Below are 8425 nucleotides of genomic sequence, written 5' to 3'. Positions count from 1 at the left end.
AATATAAATGGATTAAATGCACAAAATACAGCAGAATGGATAAGAAAACAGGATCCTTCAACAAACGTACTATCTACAAGAGACACATCAAAAGAAATAGACAGCCTAAATAGCCATCAACAGAAGAATGGTTAAACAAACTTTGGTACATACAATGTAATAAAGAATAAGGATGAATCTGAAAAACACCTCACACATGGATGATTACAGAGGACATTATGCTGAATGAAGTTAGAAAATCACAAAAGGACAAATATTGTATAACAGTACTGTTATAAAAAGTAAAGAAAGGTTTTTCTTAATAAAAGAAACAATCTGTGCTGGTTATGGGAGAAGAGGAGAAGGAAAATTGTTCACAGGCAGAGGGCAAACACATGTTAACATGGGTGACAAGCAGGCAATATACAACAAGAGGGAGGTAGGCAGAGGACAGATGAAGGTAGTGGGAGATAGGGAAGAATGCAATAGTTCAAGTGAATAGAGGTAAATACTGTTAACTGTTGATACATGGAGGGGATTGCAATCATTGTAATTTGAAACAAAGGATATGCTTCACTGAATATAAGAATGATGATCTGCTCTGTAAACCTTCATTCAATTCACAACAAAAAGTAAAAAACAAATAATAAATTACAGTTTTCCAAACCCTACATAGTGTATGAATGGATTCAATGACAGTGGGTTTGGTATGGTGTTTTTTTTCTGACTAGTAGAAACCAACATCTTTAATTGAACCCAATTTGAGGTAGGTCTTTTTCATTCCCTCTATTAAACATGGGGGATTCCTGGTGTGGCACTGTAGGATCAGCTCTGGACTGCAAATCACAAGGTCAGAAGTTCAAACCCACCATCTGCTCCATGGAAACCCAACACAAGTTACTGTGAGTCAGAATAAGTGAGTTCTGCTGTGGCGCTGTAGAGTAAGCACTGGATTGTGAATGACAAGGTCTGAACTGACACATAGTAACCCTGTATAGGGTTTCCAAGGAGTGGCTGGTGGATTTGAACCACTGACATGGTAGTTTGCATTCCAGTACTTATCATATAGCACCACACCAGGAGTCCAACCATGAGCCTAGGAGCAGGTAAATGACTTGTTACAGTTAGTGATTGGTGGACTATTCAAATCCAGGCTATTTAGTCCCAGAGATTAAGCTCTGGCTTTGAAGCTACAAGGGGATTTTCAAAGAATAAAGCAGAATTTACTGGTGAAAGTGTAAATCATGGATTAACAAAATATGAGCTAGGGATCCTGGGCAAAAGAACATGAGAAACCTCTCCTTTTGCCACCTTTGTTAGGAAAGCTGCCATGGTTGGGAAAAGCACAGTATTTGTAAGAACCTCGGGAAGGTATTGAATGTAATCCTGAAATTTACATGATCTGCACAAACGCTTTTCTGAGCTAGATTTGGATTATGGCATTCTTGCAGCAAAGTAGATACTCTAAACCCAATTTAAAAAAAAAAAATCTCCTAAAATTTCCCTGGTCACCAGGCCTCTGTCTAGTCTTTTTAAATTACCATGGAATGTTAAGAAAGAATAACCAAAAAAGACAAGTGGTAGTGGAGACCTCGAATTTACAACAGCATCTTAAAATGGCGATTGAAGAATGGTAAGGTTTTTGATACTGGGAAATATCAAAATCCTGCCACCACCAGCAACACCCTGCTGCCCACTGCCTGCCCCAGATGGCCTGGCTGTCCTGCCCCATCACCTGTTATTCTCACCAGCAGTCTCCAAACTAGACTTGCAGAAGACAGGTCAGGTACTGGGAGGGAATAAAGCATAGCTTTGCTCTCTCTACCCTTGTGACAATGTCCTTGTCCATTGTAAATGCAATGCTGTCATTTTTGTATAAAGTACAATAAAAATGGCTTTGTCAAAATAATTTTATAAAACAACAAAAAAAGAATGTTCCAGGGAAGAGGAATTTCAGAAGGAAGAAAGAAAGGACATCACGGTGTGTTCCAAGAACATCACATTTGTTTGATTTGTTTGATTAAAACAGGGATATAGTGAGACATCTGGCTGTAAGTCAGATGCTTTAACTGAAGCTTGTTTAATACATATTGCTGACTGCCTTACATATGGCAGTGGGTTACTTGCTATGGGAGATAGCCGGATCCTTGCCCTTAAAAACTTATGCTCGAATAGGAATAGCAAGTACCACTGATAAGCAATAATGCAGGATCAAATGAAAGGTAAATGGTAAAAGAAGCAAGAAAAAGTGTCATGAGTAGGAGGCATTTAGTCTGTTTAAAGTTAGACAAGGGGAAAATGTTGGTGGAAAGGTAAGCACTTCAGATGCCATTAGACTAGAACAGAGGAGACTGGATAACGGACAGAATTGAATAATGCCCCTGGACACCTATTAAATATGAGTTAGTGTAGTGCTGTCGAGTAAACACTGTACTGCTAACTGCAAGGCTGGTGAGTCAAACCCACCGACCATTTCTTGGAAACCCTATACAGGGTCACTATGAGTCAGAAGAGACCCGACGCCATTTAACAACAAGTGTTTCTCTACAGAGTGAAATGTTCAGAAACAGCACCATATGATCTGAAGACTAAAATGTTAATGTCACTGAAACTCATGTGGTGACATGGATTGGATCCTGTAACAGAAAAATGACAAAACTGTGAAATTAGAATACTGTCTGTAGTTTAATAGTATTTTACAAATGTTGATTTTTTTATGTTTTATAAATGTAATATGATTATGTAACATGTTTAAATGAGGGAAAGGAAACAGGGTGAAGAGTATATAGGAACTCTCTGCACTATTTTCGCAACTTTTCAATAAGTCTAAAATGATTCCAAAATGAAAAATCTAGTTTAAAAAGTATATGTGAAGAACTAGATGATAACTGGCTACCACTGCCAACTCCTCTGAAAGGGATCACATTGGAAGGACCTGAATAGAGTGGGAGACAATGTGGGACAAAACTCAAAATTATAAAGCTAGACCGGGCTTCCTTGTCAGAAAGAGACTGGAGGAGTCCAAGACTATGGGCCTTGACCACCTTTCAGGTCTGGTATGCAACTCATCCTTCATGGCTTGATTTTCAGTCAAGCAGTAGACAGGTATATAAATAAGGGGGACAACAACGCTTAGTAAGGCATGCTTACAATGGAATGGTCAATCATTCAAAATCAAAAGTACAACCTTTGCTTAAGGACAAGTTGAGAAGAGATGGGAAAGAGAATTGGAAAGGAAATAAGAGACAAAGGGAGAAAGTGGGATAACTGTTGTTACATGGAGGGAAATGCAATCATTGAGATGAAATAATATGTATGATTTTTTTAAATATAAAACTGATGATCTTCTCTGTAAACCTTCACTCAATTCAAAATAAAAAGTTTCAAGAAAAAAACCTGTGAAAGAAAAATGCCCCGCCTCATTTTTTTTTAAAGCCAGTATCACATCACATCACGTGCATGTGTCTGTTTATCTATCTTTCATCTTCTACAATCTAAAACCTTTGATAGCAAAGGTTATGACGCAGGTCTCTTAAAATGCTAATGGAATTTTGAAATTTTAAACATTCAACAACTGAATTCATCTTTTCTGAAGAGCAATGAACAGAACAGGTTTTCAGTTCAGGTCTCTGTAAAACTTGAGGGTAGTTGGTGAAAGTTTCTTCTCTGGGGCCTGTCAATCCAAGAGTAATGACTTCTGACCACTTCAGACCTGAGGTAATTTCAAACCAGCACAAGTTTCCATTTGTTCTCTTTATCTAATCTGCTATGTTCAGTTATTTCTGTGGTTCAATTATTCTGAGATCTCAAAGGAGAAAGAGAGGAACTTAGGGGAAAAAAAAACCCAGACACAGACCATATTTTGTGTAGCATACAAGATATGGACATATGATCATTCTGATAAACACAGTATCCAGGTAGTCACTGCAAAGAATATTGTGATACAGACAACGATGCTGCTGAGAAAGAGACATAAAGAAATCTGTCTGTGATAAGTGGTTAATAAAATTTTAGAAATGATTCTTCTTGAAATAATATGATTCATTATAATCATGGATGGTTGATTTTCTTCTCTTTTTTGAACTTGTGGGAAAATATTACTCATTTCAAATAGGCCTACTTATTTTCTTGCCCATTAAATAAATTCCCATAAGAATCATCTGTTTATCAGTGAGGATCCTGAAATATCTCTGCTTTGCTCCATCAATAATATGTTTTCTCTTTTCTTTCTAAAAGCATCTGGAGTAGGTTAAAATTTCTGAATCTTAAAACCTTGGAAACTAGAGTTCTTGGTACATGGAGGAGCCATTAAAAAACAAACAACATTTGTATTCAGTCATATTCCATGAAGTGGGACTGCTGTCTTATGGAGGTAGGTGGGTTGACTCATTTCTTTAAGTGCTAGCTTTATACAGATTTGTCACTGGCAAAAAAACAAAAAATCATGCAGGTATAGTAATACTTAGCATTGTATAAAGAATGATGACAGCTCTAAATATAAGTCCTGGTGGGACTGGTATAGGACAAAAAAGCAGCTAAGCAGTGAAAGAGAGCTAGGATGATGACAGAGGAAGAGGTAAGAAACAAACAGAACACCAGCAGAACAGAACGGTTATTTCTCAGTCCATTCTGAGAAAAGATTTTTTCAATACTTGTGTAAATTTGGTAGTTAATTTAGAACTCTACGTAAGTACATGTTTTTAGTAATTTAAAATACTTTTTCATCCTTTATATATTTTACTCTTAAATTGATTTGAAGTATCTAAGAATATTCATTTCATAGCAATTCTCAAACAATCTTTTCCTTTTATTCAATTCTAAATTTAAAAGATCCACTTCAGGTGTTAAAAAGAGCAATTTGGGATTTAGTCCATGTTATAGATTGAATTGTGTCCCTCCAAAACAGGTGTCAGCTTGGCTGGACCATGATTCGCAGTGGCTTGGCAGTTATGTGATGCTCCCTAATGATGTGATCTGATGTGATAAACCAATAAGAGGATTGAGGGTGAGGCTCCTAGTGTGGCTTCGTAGGAAAAGCACTGGACTGCTAACTGCAAAGTCAGCAGTTCAAACCTACTAGATTCTTGTAACATTACTACCACCACGCTCTCAATCCCATCACGACCCTGATCCAATGCAAGGGAAATTCCCAGAACTGTGGCCTGCAACACCTTTTATCTTACAACAGATGAAAGGAGAGAGAAATGAGCAGAGAAGAGGGACCTGTTGCCACGAAGAATAACAGAACCAGAAGTGGAGTGCATCCCTGGACCTATGGTCCCTGTATTGTAAAGCTAGATCCAGGGGAAGACTGATGCCAACTTGCATGGAGATCTCCAGTACTGAATTGGAGTGGTGATAAAGGACATACTTGTCTGGTTCCTTTTCACAAGGGGAATGACCACTTTCTCACCATTGAGAGTGATCTTGGCTGTTGGTTTTGAATGTTGTTGTTATTGTTAGGTGTTGTTGAGTCGGCTCCCACTTATGCACAACAGAAAGCAACACTGCTTGGTTCTGTGCCAACCTGACAATCGTTGCTATGCTTGAGCCCAATGCTGCTGCCACTGTGCCAATCCATCTTGTGAGGGGTCTTCCTTTTTTTCATTGACCCTCTGCTTTACCAAGAATATCGTCTTTCTCCAGGGATTGGTCCCTCTTGATAACATGTCAGAAGTATGAAAGACAAAGTCTAACCATTTTGGCTTCTAAATTAGAAATCATCTCAAGAACAGATTTGATGAATTAGACACTAATGACTGAAGACCAGAAGAGTTATGGTATGATATCAAGAACACCATACAGGAAGAAAACAAAAGTCCATTAAGAAGACAAGAAAGAACAAAAAGACCAAAACAGATGTCAGAAGAGACTGCAACTTGCTCTCCAGTGTAGAGATGCTACAAAGCAAATAGAAGAAATGAGGAGGTAAAAGAGATGAACAAAAAGTTCCAAAGGTCAGCTCAAGAAGAAAATATCAAATATTATAATGAAATGTGCAAAAATCTTTAGTTAGAAAAACAAGAAGGAAGAACACGCTCAGCACTTAAGCTGAAAGAATTTAAGAAAAAAAAAATCAACCCTTGACTTGAAATATTGAAGGATTCTATGGGCAAAATATTGAATGATACAGAAAACATCAAAAGAAGATAGAAGGAATACACAAATTTAATGTACCAAAAAGAAATAGTCAATGTTCAGCCATTTCAAGTAGTAGCATATACTAAAGGAAGAAGTCCAAGGTGCACTGAAGTCATTGGCAAAGAACAAGGCTCCGAAAATTGATGGAACGCAAATTAAAACCGTTCAACAAACTGAGGCAGAACTGCAGGCAGTCACTCATCTATGCCAAGAAATTTGGGAGACAGCTACCTGGCCAACTGATTGGAGAAGAGCCATATGGGTGCACATTCCAGAAACGTGACCCAGTGGAATGTGGAAATCCTCGGACAGTATCATTAATATGGCATGTTAGTAAAATTTTGCTAAAGGTAATTTAAAAACTGCTACAACAGTACATTGACAAGGAACTAGAGATTCAAGCCAAATTCAGATGAGGACAAGGATGTGGAACAAGAGATATAATTACATCAGATGGATCTAGGCCGAAAGCATGGAATACCAGAAAGATGTTTCACCCTACTTACTTGACTATGCAGAGGCTTTCAGTTGTGTGGATTGTGACAAGCTATGGACAATATTGCAGGGAATAGGTATTCTGGAACACTTCTTTGTGCTTAACAGGAAACTGTACATAGAGCAAGAGGCTGTTGTTTGAACAGAACAAGGAACACTGAATGGCTTAAAATTAGGAACAGGTGTGCCAGGTTGGTTTTGTCTATATGCCATTAATTATGTTGAGGAATTTCCTTTCTGTGCCTATTTGGTTGAGTATTTTTTTCAGGAATGAGTGTTGGATTTTGTCAAATTCCTTTTCTACATCAATTGATCATGTTATTTTCCCCATCATCATGTATTTTATTTATGTGGTGGATTACACTGATTATTTTTCTAATGTTTAAACATCCCTGGGTTCAGGTATGAATCCCACTTGGTTGTGATATATTTATATGTTTGTATATATAGCTGTATTCTATTGACTAGGATTTGTTGAGAAATTTTGCATCTATGTCCATGAAGTATGTTGTTATTGCTAGTTGCCATCGAGTCAGTGTGGATTCACAGCAACATTATGCACAACAGAATGATCCTGCACCAATCTCAAAATCACTGCTACACTTGAACCCATTGTTGAGCGTGTGTGTGTGTGTGGGGGGTCTCTTCCTCTTTTTCACTGACCTTCTACTTTACCAAGAATGATGTCCTTCTCCAGGTACTGGGCCCTCCTGACAACATGTCTGAAGTATGAGCGACGAAGTCTGGCCATCCTGCCTTCCAGGGAGCATTCTGGCTGTACTTTCTCCAATACAGATTGGTTTGTTCTTCTGGCAAGGTACTTTTAAGGTTTGTATTGTGGATTGAGTAAAAGTTTACAGGGCAGATCATCAGTTTTACATTCATCAAATCATACACCTTGTTTCATTACAATGATTATAATCCTCTCCATGTATCATCAGGTAACAGTATTTCTCTCTATTCATTTTAGCTTTTTCTTAAAACAAACACAATAAAAAAACCACACTGGCATATATAATAATTTACACCTCTAAAGGACACATTCTGCAGGTCAGCCTCCTGGCCACCAGCTTTTAGTCCATCACATCCCAAGAATCTACAGTCCTAAACCACTTCCCATTTCCATGACCCCATCTCTGCCTCCATCTCTGGTGTTGCTGCTTCTCTGGATAAGGTCCTGCATTCTGCTTCTGCTCTTCTCCCTTGATGGTCCTAGGGTCCTCTGTTTGTGGACTGTAAGATTAACCATTCCCCTGTTTTTGTTACAAAACTTCTACATTTACAATTGTGACAGTCACAATTAGTCATGATAACAATTACTCACTATTGATTCATAAGAATCTTACCCCCATCTGTTATTATCAGACCCATCTAGACAAGATGAAAACTAATCAGTGGGGATTCTTTCTTCTACCCCATACTCTTTAACTAGACTCCCTCTTGAAAGCCAGTCACTTGATGCCTTTATTGCCCATTTATTTTAGGCAGCCAATGTCTATTGGCCAAGTATCAATGGCCCATCCCTATCTGCCTTGTGTACAGAGGGGATAGCATTGATACTTGATGTGAAGACTCCTTCCCTCTCTGCTGGTATTTAGAGTTACTACCTCCAGGAAAAATTGAAGAGGTACAAGAGCAGAACAGAAAATTTCAAAGATCAGCTCGAGAAGATAAAGTCAAATACTATAATAAAATATGCAAAGATTTAGAGTTAGAAAATCAAAAGGGAAGAACACGGTCAGCATTTCTCAAGCTGGGGGAACTGAAGAAAAAATTCAAGCCTCGACTTTCGTTATTGAAAGATTCTCTG

The sequence above is a fragment of the Chrysochloris asiatica genome, unplaced genomic scaffold (assembly GCF_000296735.1).
Source record: "Chrysochloris asiatica unplaced genomic scaffold, ChrAsi1.0 scaffold00058, whole genome shotgun sequence".
Taxonomy (NCBI): Eukaryota; Metazoa; Chordata; class Mammalia; order Afrosoricida; family Chrysochloridae; genus Chrysochloris; species Chrysochloris asiatica.
The sequence above is the reverse complement of the archived record's forward strand: the minus strand, read 5'-3'. Positions refer to the sequence as shown.